The sequence below is a fragment of the Ooceraea biroi genome, chromosome 1 (genome assembly GCF_003672135.1).
Source record: "Ooceraea biroi isolate clonal line C1 chromosome 1, Obir_v5.4, whole genome shotgun sequence".
Taxonomy (NCBI): domain Eukaryota; kingdom Metazoa; phylum Arthropoda; class Insecta; order Hymenoptera; family Formicidae; genus Ooceraea; species Ooceraea biroi.
Genome location: NC_039506.1, coordinates 18203968 through 18220590, shown reverse-complemented (window position 1 = coordinate 18220590; position 16623 = coordinate 18203968). Strand labels below are relative to the sequence as shown.

At 38.9% G+C, this 16623-nt stretch overlaps 1 protein-coding gene across 2 annotated transcripts in view; it reads right to left on the bottom strand.

The window, feature by feature from the left end:
- Positions 1–16623, bottom strand: part of LOC105283321 (disheveled-associated activator of morphogenesis 1) — a 54665-nt gene that overhangs the window by 16057 nt on the left and 21985 nt on the right. The gene's annotated exons all lie outside the window — the stretch shown is intronic.

The window sequence follows — 16623 nt, the reverse complement described above, 5'->3', positions numbered from 1 at the left end:
TGCGATGTAACGCATCACAATGACGCGTAATGCAACACATTAAAGCACCTTTAGAAAACGGGAGTGGGCGATTATACGGGGATGATAATAACATCGCGCGCATTGCACGCCAGTTTCGTAATGCATTCGTCGCTTCGTCTTCCGTTACGAGCGAGCGAAATGTTCTCTGCTTCGCACACCAGTACATGATGTTTATGCATAATAATAACCAGGGGCAGACTGAAAGAGTAAGCACTGTAGACGCCGCATACTATCAAGAAATGTTTAAAAAATACCGAGTATGCGCCGCGTAGAAATCAAAGTAAACAAAATTAAATCATGCAGGAATTCTCTACGTTTTAGAAAAATAAATCAAAGAATGACGAAATTCCCTCTCATTAAGCACTTACCTACAGCTGTGATTCAAAATATCGAAATTCTAATGATGAGCGGCGGGGATTTAATAATAATTAAATCGGAGCCAGAAAAAGATAAGTGGGCTTTTTTTCTTCAAAACTTATTCAAGTGATTTCTTTTCATTTTCAAAGATTTGCGTATGTTTTTTGTAAAATGTATAGGTATTAAAATACTTCTTCTTAGATTAATAATTTTTTTTAAATAAAAAATAAATGTCATCTTTGTATGGTAGATAACTTATGGTATACGTGCTCTCCCTCCTCTCCCAAAAATAGAACATTAGTATTATATGTTGTAAGATTGTTTCCTCTTTACTTATGGTAGCCAATATTAAAAAAACTAGCGCGTACTCTCAAGAATTTTCTTCAGTCTGTCCCTGATAATAACAATAATTGTACAAGGAACAATGTGGATTGAAAAATGTGGTTAATAATGATGTAACAACAACGAAAGGTTCGATGATTAATAATTAATAATAATGTATAGCATAATTATACCAATACTTCATTTATTTAAATCCAATTAAAATAATTTCAAATCGAATCCAGATTTAAATCTCGTATGTCTTCCGCAGAAACGCGCATGCGCGCAGAGAGCGCCAAAAATTTCCGTTGTCGAGAACTACGACGTCGTGTACGCAATGGCGATCAGTTTTAAATCGACAGCGAGAAGGCCGTCTGTTTTACCAAACAATCAAAATTCCTGTACGATTCGATCACCTACAAGAACAAACCGCCGCCTTTCAGCTCGGGGGGGTTCCGGGCAGGGCATGATATCCTGATCCTGATCGTTCGTGGACATGTCGCCGGTCCGTATCGGCCGCGCTTCTTTTTTTTGCTTCTGCTTCGCCCACCAAAATCGAGGAGTGAAAGGGGTCGCCCGAGGCGCCGACGCGATTTCGATCGTAATCGTCCTCGCAATTAGCGATTTTCACTTTTGCGCGCCGCGGCGAGGAAACCGCTCGCACGCGAGCACGTAAGCGGGCGGGAACACGGGAACTGAAATCGACTACGCGCGTAGTCGGTCAAGACTCCGCGTTATCTCGCACGTTGAAATTCTTATCGCGCCGGAAAAAACAGAACGCGAGCGCGTCAATTATCGCTAGTCATTATCGCACGGCTATGCATATCATCGCGACGTCCTCGGCTCAGCGAACAGCTGATCGAACAGCCGCCGCCATCACCGCACCGCCGCCGGGAGCAGAGAATTTCCGGGGAGAGCGTTGTTCAACCTCCGTGCAGAGCGAACATGTGTACCGGGTGCTCAGTTTGGTTTGCTTCCGAGAGAATTGTATGCGGAAATTAAAGAAATTGAGAAATAGGTATTAAGTGTTCTAAAATTAATTCGGTGTTTTTTTTTTTGAAGGAATTGAGCCTTTATCTACTTTTTTGTTTGAAGGGATTTGTTAGCTGTCCAATAAATGGACAAAAAGCATTAGAAAATGATGGCGAATATTTCGAAGATTGATATATTTAACTTTCTTTAAAAATGGTGGATTCTGGAATTCCCGAATGAAAGTTTCGAATTCTCAACTGGAATGCAGAGCTATCGGTAAGAGGATATCTCGTTTATCTTGAGTTTCTTTCTCCTGCATCCAATTGCTATCGCATATGAACTATTGCATCTCTATTTTTTTATATTAGCTTTCGACAAAATAACCGGAAGAATTCATTGATGATAAAAAGGTGAAGAATGTAAATGATCAAAATGCGTATGTGTTCATTAAGAAATGCGGAAGTATATTTAAAATTGATATTTTAGAATGGTATGTTATTATCGAAGAAATTAAGATGAAATAATCGAGGAAAATAAAATGCAGGTTTTGGTATTTGGAAAAACTGATTTCAGAATTATATAATGTTGTTATATTACATACAAAATGCGCGCGCACGCGTGTGGGTATGTGAGAAAGAGTAAGAGAAATATTCTGATAGTCAGGAATGTCTTAATTTGTCGTCTTATATTTCAATAAAGTATCGTAAACTTAGTATGATTTTGTTCATTTTCGACGATTTTCTCAATGGCTAGATTTAATAAAATAATTATTAATTATAATATAAAATACATACAATTTATATAACTAATCCCCATATATTATATATATATACTTATATTTATTTATTTACATATTATTTTATATTTATGTTATATGTACACATATTTCATATGCTATTTTATTATTATATATATAAATATTTTATAATTATTATATGATAATTGGAGATTTATTACACGATATTATTATAATGTTTCACGATTTAAGATTTACGCGTTGGACAATTAATTATTATGTTATCCGCAAAGTGTTGACAAACGACGAACAAGTGTTTCGCAAACTTACAACTCAGCCAGTGACAATGACACATCGCTAACGGATCTCGTTATAGGAAGACGTAGTGCAGCAGCTCTCACGGATGTTACATTACATTGTTAGATACATTTGCACGGCGCGGGGAATAATTAAACGATACGTTCGGGAGTAATAAACCCATTACTCAGCGTTGCAATATAATTACGCGCCGTAATTATTGCGCGCGGCGCGTGCGGGTCATTTGATCTCGCGGAATCTTGCTTTAATGACAGGCGCGTCATTCGAACGGAAGAATAATTCCGCGCGTCAGTCACGGGCAGGGCAATCATTCGTTTACGGCCACTTCGTGGCGTGCCAAATCCTCGGAAGCCACATGTGCGGCGAGGTTCATTCCGTCGCTTGTTACCCGTGTGAGGTTCCGCGCGGCTTTCCCGCGTCATGAAAAGTCCAATTATGCCGAACATGAACGCGCGAACGCGACAGTGCCCCACAAATCGTACCCTTCAACGATCCGCCGTTTAAAGTTCACGAGCTTGCTAAACCCGCATGCCGATCAATTCATTACCGGCTGGCGTTTCTGGTTTCTGGGACACGACTTTTACCACGTGAATGAGATTAAATAAGTAATATATAATATGATGTTTATGTAAAATCGTCGGGACCTTTTGATGGTATGAGATTAATTAATCAGTGATTGGTAGAACAGTATAAGCAGTCATCTGAGAATTTTATTAAGGAGATTATAGCCGCCACAATCGAGTTTTGTAAAAGATCTTTATAATAAAATTATTGCTTCTGATGAATTAACGATAAGTAAAAGCGGTTTAAAGTCCTACATTTTTAGATTCAACACCACAGTGTTACGCTCATATATTTACAAACTTCGGCAGTGCATGCATTTGAAAGGTGAAAATTTCCCACGCGATTGCGTTCAAGCGTCTGCTTTCGACATAAAAATTCGGCGTAAAAATCTATTAAGACACTTTTCCCGCCGGCGGTAACAATAATAATTAACTCCACACGAGCGTAACCATTAGTGCGCCGCGCGGTTATTATGAGCGCAACACGGCATAATCGAATAATTAAATCAGAAGATCGAGCAGCTACTCGATCGTCTTTGCGAGAGAGAGAGAGAGAGAGAGAGAGGAGGTTCATGTACCATAATCATTATTTTAATACGTCGTACCGTTACGTCTTTCTACGAGAAGCATGTACCTTATCTTATCCATACACACACTGCAACTGCACGATGCTTGTTAATTTGAGACTGAAACTTTTCCCAGGAGCTCAAAATGTAAAACACTAGGCGCAAAGTATAATATAAAACACAAAGCGGAAGACTGCTTGACGCGCGGGCGCGCTCCCTCAGGTATCTCGAATGCTCGTTTCTCTCGCGAATAATCGAAAGCTGATATTCGACGCGCCAATTCAGTTGAAAGCCTGCTTCAATTTTCACATTCTCAATTTTCAATAGAAGTCAATTTCAGATATGAATAATTCCGCTAATGGACCTGCAATTTCCGCACAGTCTCCACGCGATATTGCTCATGTAATTCCGCGAAAGATTGAAATTGATTTATTTTTATTTAGATAGGCAACTGATTTTAATAATTTATAAAGAGATAAACAAATAATTTAAATTAATTAGAATGATTGAAAACGGCAATTTAAGCAAGATTAATTGTCTTAGTATGCCAAGTATTAATATATAATAACAATAATTATTATAGTTGATCATTAAAATATTTATTCAAATACATATAATTTATTTAACTAATCCTCATGTTATTATATATATATTATTATATTATATAATTAATATGTTCTATTAATTTTAAATAAATATATATTTATTATCATAGCATACATTTATTCAAGACAAATATATCAATTCGCGGAAATTCTCTCCTCGATCTTGCAAGGAGACAGTCTCTCGCTCTTAACGAAGATTTATTCCTCAGATTGCACAAGCAACGACTAAACATTTGCACGGCAATTTGAGCGCAGCACCGGTGGAATGCACAAATATCCTCGATAAACGAAAATCACCGCGAGGATCCCTCTTATTTGTAGAACGTGCCGATGGGGTCGTGATATATCGTGGCGAGGCGGTGCGCCAATCGACCGTGACGATACCAGCTGTTATCGCCGTTCAGTAGCAATATCCGCTTGTGGATAACTATAAGAGCCTCCAGGCATGGCAATCCGTCTTGGATCGATCTCGCGGCTGGGAACGCTTCGCCGAGTACAGGCCGACTCTCTCGAGCGTGTCGCCGCTCGTTCTCGCGCCGAGCGGAGCGTTGGCGCCGCACCCGGAATCATTTTTCTCCCCTTCCTTTCCTTTTCCCCGCCGGGCATTTTGCGAGCCGCAAAATGAAGCTGAGGAACGACGGTGAAAAGCCGAGACCTCCCTGGAAAACGCGCCTGCCGCCCCGCGACTTCCACGCTTCTCGTGGGATAATGTCATCTTGATTTACGAACTAAGCTCGTTAGACGGCACTAGGCAATCCTCGTCGATTAAGCATCCAGACACGGCGGACATTTTGCTTTTCTCTGTTGGGTGGTGTCTGCGGATGCTGTCTAATTGAGAGATTAATATTGAAAATTGTGCGCGTTGGAAAAATGGGGACACATTTCTCTCTTTGTGTGACTCTTCGTTTGGCTTTATATTGTGTTGTCTTCGTCGCAAAAAAACATATAGGAAGAATTTTTTATTGTCATATTTGCGTTCGAAGATTTTGAAAATATCGTCTTTTTTGATAATATTCAACCTAATTTATCAAACGTGTATACGCGAAATGTGTATATTATATTGGGTTGGCCAAAAAGTAATTGCGTTTTTTTAATGTAAATAAAAGGCGAATTTTTCATGGGAAACAAAAACTTTATTAAACAATATATTGTCCATTTTGTTTGATTATCTTTTGCCATTTTTCAGGCAACTTCATGATTCCGCGCTCAAAAAAGTTCTTATCTTTTTCAGTAAAAAACAATTCCAAGAACGATTTGATATCCTCATCAGCAGTCAAGGTTTTACCATTCAAGGCGTTTTGCAAAGAACGAAACAAATGGTAATCTGATGGTGCCAGGTCTGGCGAATATGGTGGATGTGGTAACATCATGGTAACACATCCCATCCAAGCTGCAACAATTTTTCACGAGTGACCAAACTTGTACGTGGTCTAGCGTTATCATGGTGAAACACAACACCTTTGCGATTCACCAATTCTCGACGTTTCTGTTTGATGGCATCATTTAATTTATCCAGTTGACGACAGTATACGTCTGAATTAATGGTTTGATTCCTTGCAAGCAGCTCAAAATACACAGTCCCACCAGACTGACAGCATAATCTTTCTTTGGTGAATATCTGCTTTTCAAGTGCTTTGAGCAGGTTCATCACACTTGCTCCACCATCTTTTTCGTTTGACGTTGTTGTAGACGATCCATTTTTCGTCGCCTGTTATCATACGTTTCAAAACTGGATCATTTTCCTCACGTTTCAAAAGAGAATCGCAGATGTCAATACGCTTAGTGAGATGAATTTCTTTGAGCTCATGTGGTACCGAAATATCGAGCTTACTAATGTATCCAAGTCGTTTTAAATGGTTTTCAAAACTCGATTTCGATATGTTAAGATTCTCAGCAATCTCTCGTGTCGTTAAACGCCGATTCGAATCGATCAGTGCCTTTATTTTGTCATCATCAATTTCGATTGGCCTTCCTGAGCGTGGTGCATCTTTCACATTAAAATCTCCAGATCGAAATTTAGTAAACCAATTTTGACACTGCCGCAGTTTTGAAGCATCTTCGCCATATACATGACATAACTTTTTATGAGCTTGCACAGCGTTTTTCCCTTTTCGGAAGTAATAAAACGAAATATGACGAAAATGTTCTTTTTGATTTTCCATTTTGAAATCGACGGCAAACAAACAATTGTTAACGAAATCGTGTACTTTCTTTTTCTAAAACAAGCTTGAACCGTGAGTTGTTAACCTACATAATGAATTTGCGGTTTAGAATGAAGTTAGTTACATTTCAAGACATGTATGTCCATCTATTTGAAAAAAACGCAATTACTTTTTGGCCAACCCAATACATCGAGGACAGCCGCACGGTGTAAAAGTAGTATCGGATACATATTTGCGGAGATGTTGCAAATTCGCCCAGATACTTGAAAATAACAGATGAAATTCCACGATATCACCTTCCGCTCTGAGATTCACCTAGTTTCTCAGACGTTATATTAATACGCGAAATGTACGTACATACATCGAGGACGCAGCAAGAGGCGCCGCGTATGTATTGAGCACACGCACGCACGATTACGCGCATGTGTTCGTCGATGCCCGCGGGTCGACATATTCGTGCATAGCGAAACGCTTGTAACAATGGACAATGAAAAATAGCTGAATTACTCCACTCTCTTCTCTCTTTCGCGCGCGCGCGCGCGCTGCCTATGTCTTCCTTCTTGTGTGCTTTGGGGTCTCTTGTCTTTTCCTTTCTCTCTCACTCTCTTTCTGTCTCTCTTTCTTTCTTCTTTATGAGTACTCTCACCAGAAATATTCGAGTGAAACTTTGGTGTGCCCTTCCCTTATCGGCATCAGCTGGACCATTGATCGATCGATCTATCGTTGAATTGAGATTGAACCTTCTATCTCTCCGATGAGAATAACTTTCTCATTAGCTACCGTCCTTCCCTCGTTCACTCTATTGGAGCTTCTTGCAGCGTGTGTCCGATGATTAATGACCGAGTCACGATATTAACGCATTTTAAGCCCATTAATTATATTGTAAAGGTTGCTTATGAATCTTAGTTTTGTTTTTTCTTGGTTTCATGAACAAAATTACTTTTACCGCCGTACGTCTTAATTGGTTTGGAAGTTAGATTTAAATAAAAATTTTAACTGGATATTGATAATATTTATCGATTAATTTTATTAACAGAATTAAATTCATTATTTAGCATAACAATTATGTCCAAAACATTCATCGTTAATGTGGAGATCGTAGACTAGAAAGACATAATTGTCGACAGAAAAAATTATTAATAGCTTAAAAAAATCGCGCCCACAATGTTGCTATTTATTATAGCTGTCGTAATAGTCAAGCGGACTGTGTACATGAACAACGTGCTAAATAACTTGCTTAATTAATTATTTTTCCCTTCCGCAATACTATTATCTTCATTTAGAAAAAAATGAGCGAAATGAACCGTTTTTATTTATCCCCTAATTACAGATATTAACGATAATGCTGACTCACACACTAATTTCCTAATTACCGATCTGATGAAACGCGCTCGTTAACCGTGAAAAAAACACAGTCACAGGTGAAATAACGGAACGATCGCCGCGGCGCGTGATCGCTATTCTCCTCTAAGGTAACGCGACTTTCATGCCGAAAACAGCGGCGTATTATCCGACGTGGCGTCCGTGAAACGAGCGACGGGCTCAGAAAGCGTGCGGGTGATCTCCGATCGCGGTAACGACGTCATCGTTAGCGAAACTGTTAATTCACGCGACATCGTCGCGATCGAGCGATACCGGCGCGCTTTTCCAGCCGCGCTCAAATTTGAGCCGCGCATGCGTGGAACGCGCGGAACACCCGCGCGCCCGCGCCTGTTCCGCGAACTCGCGGACGCGGTTGTTCGCTCGAGTACTCGGGTACTCGCGGTGGTCACTCGCGCGGCGCGAGTGCGTAAAAACGGACGTGCCAGGTAAACCAGTCGGTCGGAGGCCGGAGACGTAACGGCGCATACGCCGCATACGTCGCCGTTGTTGCGCCTAAACGAGAGTAGAACTCGCAAAAAACCGCGCCGACGGAGTCGCTGGAATTTCCAGCCGCATGTGCGCAAGGTACGTTACATGCGAGTTCGCGAGTGATCCCTGCGCGGATTACTCGGGCATCGTCCGATCGACACGCGGAATGCCAGTAAATAACTTTCGAATTTATAACGAGACTCTTGATTGAATAACTGAGCTCATTAGTGACGTACTGCTTCTTAATTAATGACGGTCCCTTTCGTGACTCACTGGGCTAAGGCATATGCGCGTATCGATTAATGAGTTATCATTCTGCGGCTGTTTCGTCTCGGTGATTATGATTGATCAACTAATGGGTGATGTCGAGTTTAGATAATGATTGATAATGATTAGTTCAGGTAGTTAGGAGTAGAAGAAAGTGTAAGGGGGAAACAAAAGATAAAATTAGTTTTGGGAGAGTTTTTGTTACTCTCTTTTAAAATATATTTAGAGAAATTTTTATCCATTTACTTGTCTATGTATGTTTGTCTTTTATACATGTTTTTAAATATTTTTAGAAGAATTTTTATTGTTGGCACATATTTATGCCTATTAATTAGATACACATATCTGTCCAATTTTAATATATGCTATTAAAACATTTCTGCAAATTAAATATATTGTATGTAAATATATTAAATTAAGCAAAACTCGTTAGATATATTTACCAAGATATTACACAAATTCATTTGGATATTTAAAGAAAAAGAGTAAGACTTTATATACCCGTTCTCCTTTTTTAATACGTATAATAAGAAAATACTTGCTGCGATTAGAGACAGTATTAATAACAATTTTAATTTGTGTGTTCACGTAAGGATGAGTAATGCGTTGCCTTTAAAAAGTATGAAAGCATTACATTTATCAAATAAGTATTACGTTTCGTCATACTTATTATGCTCACTATATATGAACAATCACGTATTAGAAAGTCGATATGACACTAATGTGCCAATGTATAATACGTTTTTTGTCACGTAGCGTTTTCACATTGCGCAACGCGTTGGTTCATAAATTAAAAAGTGTATGGACTTGATATATTACAGTAAAGTTAATTTAATTAAAATTATTATCATTGGATCTATTATCCATGGATTTTTTACTCAACATAGAGCTTCTTAAGAAAAATAATTATTTGTCTCTTAAAGATTTGAAATAAAACATTTCGATTCAAATTCATACTTTCTTAAGAAACAAAATTTATTTGGAATTAAATAAATAGTCCCTTGATCTATAATATTTCAATTTCCGAAATTTTCAATTTACAAGAATCTTTTTATTTTAAAACAGCGGCGAATGCCGCTGAAAAAAACAAAAGATGGAAAGAGTAATTAGTTGCAGGTGTGAGAAGTATAAGATAATATATAAATATATAATATATAAAATATAAATATGTAATAATATAAATATACACAAGATGAGATATAAAATATACAAGAAGCAAGCATATATATGTATTGCAACTGCAAAGCACATAACACTCCGACTATAACTTTTTCCAACCATACGACGCTCCCTTATTTTTAATCGCAATTGCGATTCTCAAGCATTGCACACGATGATGTCGCTCATGGCAAAGTCCGCTGATAACGCGCCCGATATTTAACAAATAGTTTATTTGTCAAATATTTAACAAAAGCGGTTTAACTAAACACGTTACCAGATTCAGCTTTCCCATTTTCTCCAACACGGTGTCCATCCTGAATCTCGTCGGCCTCTTGTCTCCGGGAGATAAACTGATTCGTCCTCTCGAACCCGAAACGTCTCGTAGGTATTCGCAAATTGTTCGGTTACGCGAGGATCAATTTCCGTAGGCGGGCATCGCTAGGTCACAACATCGTGTCCCGGAACAAGACTCGGTGGTCCAGGGCATCCCAATGTTCAATCTCGCGCGGACAACGAAGGACGAAGTCCGATCGCCTCGCTGGACTTCGCTCGGGCACTCTCTCGCGGAAGTTACTTGCGCCACGCTGAAGCTACCTTCCTTTTGGAATAGTTCTCGCGAGCGGATGAGATATTTGTGGTTCGCCTTTAACACTCGCGACCGACACGTTGCGCCTCACCTTGATTTTGCGCTCACGCGAAATTCAAATTGCTCCTGAAGCATCGAGTTAGCTTCACCAATCGTTATTCTTCTCGCACTTTGAAGTTTCTATTATTATATTTGTTCAAAAGTGGAGTCGAGGCGTTTGATTATAATTCTTTCGAGTTGCTCATCTTCAAATCTTGGATGTAGAGGACAGTCTTTTTTGTTGCTTTCAGGAAGGATGTTTGAGAATGTACTTCCGTTATGTTATTGAATCACTTAACAAAATTCTGTCTGAGGTTTTGTTTAATATTTGTCGTGTGCAAGCTTCAGTTGGATCACTTTGTTAAATGTTACGCAAATCGTTTTCTTAAACGTGATTAAATATTGATTCTTCTACAAAGTCTTTTCACTATACATTTCAAATGTTTCCTAGATTATTTTGGAAAATTTCATAATACTCATTGTCTTGTGATGGAGAGTGACTTTTCCACAAACTTCAGTTGGTCGCGACGATATCTGTCATTCTGCCTTCTCTCTTTTATTCTTCTCAATCAGTCTTTTAAACTTTGATATTGATTTGCATAATTTATTTTTATCAATAGTTGCCAGAGAGAGAAATGATTTTCTTCCCGCTTAGCACTTTGTAGTGTTTGTTTCCGTAAAAAAATCTACATTGAAGTCTCTTATGGAATTTGTTTGTCTTATTATTATTTCACAAAATAAAATTTGATTTCGGTCTCATCGAGGAGAACGCGTATATTAACGACACAACATTGTTCGAAGTGTCACACTCGTGAAAGCGTCTCGCGCTCACGTAATTACCGACGAGTTCCCGGCGATTAAAGCACAATGGCGACAAAAAAATTCAATCACGAATATCTTGCGAGTCGACTTCTCTCTCCTCGATCAAGAGACTCGGCGGACGATCTCGGCCGCGGTACGTTCTTGCTCGCGATTGTAGGTTGAACTGCCAGGTGAAAACACAACACCTCTCAACCTGCACAGGTGCACATAGGGGTCTCCCGACTGGGCCCTGGAAAGAAGGGGGGCCTACTTGCGCGCTAGGATCTGTTCGCCACGAATACTTCGATCGGCGCGGACTCTCGAGATCCGAGAATATCGCCTGCGATCTTCACCGCGTAAAAATCGAAATGTTAATTTGCTGTCGAGATAGACGGGAGTCATTAACTGGAAAGCCGAATAAACGCGCGGAAAAGGCGAGAAATGTTCGGCAAAAGATCTCGAAAAATTTCACGGCAAGTATATTTTTATTTCGGAAGGAGGAGAAACGAAAGTAATCACTTTCCAGTGTATTATTTTTTTAATCCTACTGAAGGTGACTACGGTCACCCATGACAATTTTGCATTACTTAAGAATTCTGGTTGGGCCTAGCAACAGAGCTTGATACTCTTAGTTATTAAGCGATACTGTTTTGTCTTTATCTTAACGTCAATAACAATATGAAAATCAGTAACAGAATCACATTGTTTGCGACAAAGCGTAGACTCGTGGCTCAACTGTCCTATAATATATAGCGGGAGCATACGGCCAACTCTGCCGTAACGAAAGGGTTAATGTTTTATTCTATCGACCTTTTGTGTTGCTGGGCTGAAGAAAGAAAGACTGAAATTTTAATACATCTCAAAGAGAAAGAAAGAATTGTTTAGAGAGCCGAGGAAACAGAGTTATAAGACGAATTATAAGGCTTTTTGTCATCATTTTCATCATAACTAATCATCGAAATTTTTAATTTAACATTTTTGCAATCTAGATATTTCCTGGATTTGGCTTCCTCGTCGGAACCGCGTTTCATGTCTCACTAGGAATCAAACCTAATCCATTTGTATTTTATCCAAATATTCTAAATATCAAGGGTAGCTCATTGTCGATCACATGCTCGGGCTCAGGCGCACCGGGCCTGTAGAAGAATAAAAAGAGCGTCTTCAGCCGCGCAGCTGGCTCGCCCGATGTCGAACGCGCGTGCCGCTGGCGCGCGCGCCGAGAGGATTCGTATCGGACGAGAGAATTCTCTCTCTCCCTGGGTCGTCGGACCCGAAATCGCGTTCCTCGTTCGCGTCATTATCCACATCGTCGTCGGTGTCTTCATGATGCACACGCGATGGAAAGCGATCGTCCTTGTTCGTCGCCCGGCGGCAGCCTTACTATGCCTTGCCATGCCTTGCCATGCCTTGCCATGCCTTGCCTCGCTACGCCGCGCGGAATGCACTCTTGTCTCTCTTCTCGCCGATGCGCGACGACTGGTTTTTCAGGGGGGAAAAATAAAGCGCGCACGACCGTCAGAATATTTTTTCCTCCCCCTCCCTCCGCCTCCTTATGTCCTCATCTTCCCGGAGAAGCGCGCCGTTCCGTTCTACGCGATGAACGAACGAACGGAGGGAAGAGGAGGTTTATTGCCGTCCCTTTTACCGGACTGCCTACCTAGAGGACGTCATTGTGACGGTTGCTTCTTTCCCGAGATCGTTAACGACGACGACGACGACTCCTTGTGCGATCCGATTGGATTGAGTCGGTTGGGAACATACGAAGCCGAGCCAGAATTGATAATGGGCGGCCTTCACAGGTTCGCAAATAACGCGAATGGTGTTTGCTAAGGGAAACGTAGCGTTGAGTTGTGCGCGTGCGCGGGAGTAGTTAGAGAGGTTTACCCTGACGTTTACCCTCGTTTAACCGAGCGCATTAGCAGTTAATTATGATAGTGGTCGGAAATGTATGCTCTTTGAGCCGAGTATCTTAAAGCTTTAATTATCGTGTGCATTATACGTGCGTTATGATTATAGAAATAATAATATAATATAATAAATAATAATATCTTTCTTTGTCGGATCTTTCGTCGGACCGGTATTCTTAACACTTCAAAAAGACAATAATTATGTAAAATATTATAAAGATTTCTTATAAATCTTGAGTTTTATTTTCTAAAGATCTGAAATTACACATATCATTAGATTATATAGATTAAAAAATTTTATACGCTAATTTAACATTATTTAGTACTTATTTAATTTATAAACTGTTCCTTAAAGTTCCAATTATAACACATAATAATTATATGTATATTAAAAATTACATGTATTATAAAAATATAACATTTCTTTCTTGACGGATCTAATGCACCAACGTCAAAGACGCAATTTATGAAATTATTTGCGTTTCTAATTTGTCACGTGACTGAAAGACATCACGACGCGACATTAAAATGCTGCAATTGACATTACGCAATGGACATTGAGTATAACGGCAAGAAGTACTGCCGTTAAAAGTCGAAGTACCGCTGGCTGCCGGTAAATCCCGGAACCGCGCAGTTCCGGAAGCGCAATAGAAACGCTGTTTAAATGAACCAGCAGTCAAAAGCTTCAGTATACCGGAAAATGTCGGAGTACTCGAAATAATAGTTAGGCCGACCGACGAAAATCGAATTGCTATTATTATTTATCATTATTTGTCATCTTCGTTATTATAGAAATATAAGCGTTTTTCTCTTCCTCTCTGTCTCTTTATACGTTTCGCAGAAGAAATGCAATCCATTTGCAATCCGTATGGCATCAGCCTGATGTCATCCGCGCAAAACATTATTAGAGCCTTCTGTATTTCGTTCAATAAGGTACGTCATTCCCCGCGGTATTTGGAGAATTCGACCTCGAGTGCCTTTCATGGATGACTCGAGATGCCAACTTCGTCAAAAATGCCTTTATTATTCGAGTGAACTCATTCGACCCATGCGATTGCTTCGCTGACCCAACAACCATATTAGGTTCTACGATATTTCCGGTATTTACGATATAGTGTGAAGCTTCTGGCTGCCCATTAATTCAGAAATCTCTACGCAGTTTTATTTGCTTTCATTGGACATCAAACATTCCTCCCGCTTGATTCAACCAGCTCGTCCTCGACGCGTCTCTGTTCGCGCTAATTTAAAAAGTGTTGGGTTAACAGGAAAGTAAAGTTTTTGTTAGCAAACATTAGCAAATAAAAACATTAAGAATTAAGATACAGTTTAAAGTTTGCTAAAACTTCCGCACGGATTTTCCAGTCAAACCAATATCTGATATTTAATTAATTGATAATGATATGCAAACCTGCACGTTGAATCAAAATTTACTCATTTAATTTTTCATCATTCCTAATTTATTTATTCAATATTTAATTACTTCTGATCTTAACTTATATTTATACTGAACTTAAATCACATTTATTGTAACTTATTCATTTAATTTCATTTCATTCATGTAATTTTCAATTATTCACAATTATTCATATAATTCTTAATGGTGTCTGATTTATTCATCTGATTTTTAATAGTTCCTAATTAATTTGTTCAATTATTAATTAAACTTTCGAAATTCCCAAAATTGCTAAGTTTTTAGATTTAAAACTGTTATTTATATTTAATTTTTACTTATTTATAAATTCCTTGCTAGTTTTATAAACTCTTTGTATCCGTTTCTATTATAGATTTATCAAATATAAACAGCTTGGATACATTGCAACGCATTTCGCGCGTCTATACCGTACATTTATTCAAAAACTGGAAGAGAGACTTTCATTTTATTATTACTTAATGTATTTTTTCCATAACGCGTGATACACAAGATTGGATTCCCGGTTCGCTGACATTCGCTTCTTCATCTCTTTGACATTCGACATTCCTTCGCCTCCCACTCGCGACAGGAGTAAAGCCACTCTAACGAGCGCGGCTCGCTAATGGCGTCGAAGCTAATCGATCGCGCCGAGTCGTTTGCTCGCTTTATCGCAGGAATGCGCGTAGCGCTTGAAAGGTGCGGGACACCCGGCGTTGATGTTCATCGCCGGTGAAAACGAGCGAGAGAAACTTTCCGCGCTTCCGCGGGGGACCGTCATTCTTTTTTCTTATCGCGTTTCCGCATTGACCCGATGAAACGAACGATGAGTCGCGAGTTTCTTCTGAGTGCGTCTCCAGGAAGGATCAATTCAAATGCGTAACTTAAACGCGTAAAATGCCATCCGGTGCGTCTCTGCTCAAAGCAACCGAACGAATTTTTTATGAAAATTGAAAGAATATTTTGTTTTAATTTTAATTATAAATCAAATATAATTAATTTTCTGTTAATGAATTGCGAGAGCATCGCAATTAACTTCTTTGGCTCAAAAGACGAGCCATCTTTTAACAGAATTACCTGAAAGTCACAGAAAATGGCGGGGAAATATTTGATCGACATCGTATGCATCGCAAAGTCTTAGTTGAAATTAATTAAACATTTTAGAGAGAAATTTTACACAAATATTTATGAAAACACTGAGTGCGTTGCAAGGAAATTAGCGATAGCTCACCGTAATCCTGCGATCGAGTAATCGAATTTCATTTCATGCCGTTTTAGCCTTCAGCAATAGCAAAACGCATGCAAACGTAATAAATTGTATTTTATTGCGCTGAATATTTCTCTTTCATAAATAATAATATAGTAAACATATTATAGGAACCTAAGAACATAAAATAAAATTGTTCATACTAGATATGTTCATACACGCAATATAATACATATAGAGAAAGAATTTAAATGATGCGCAATGCTTATTCTCTATTCTTATCCATAATTCGTTCGTTTGACAGTGATTGTCATGAATTTGCTTGTTCGTGATAGTCGTCTCACCGATGATTTGCAAGTTTAATGTCCGTATCGTGTCATCGCCATTGGCGTGCGATGATGATCCTCGTCAATCCCGGTGAAAACGCAGGACACTACTTACGACATCGCGTGTGGAATGCATGTAATTCAATCTTGTGTATCATGCATGTTTATGAAAAAACATCGCAAGTAATAACGAAATGAAAGTTTAAAATGGATGCTTCAAATTTTCTGGGTAAATGTATAAACACACGTGAAACTTTCTAATCTCTTTAGACTGCTGTTACGTGCGACAGAGATTTTACAGTTAAGACAAATTAATTAAAAAGAATTAAATGGAATTTTAAATTAATTGAAGTATATATGAATTAATTTAATAATTAGAATTAGAAATTGAAGGGTAAATATATAGAGATGTTACTCAGACGAAAACTTAAAGTTTTTGATAGCAGTCA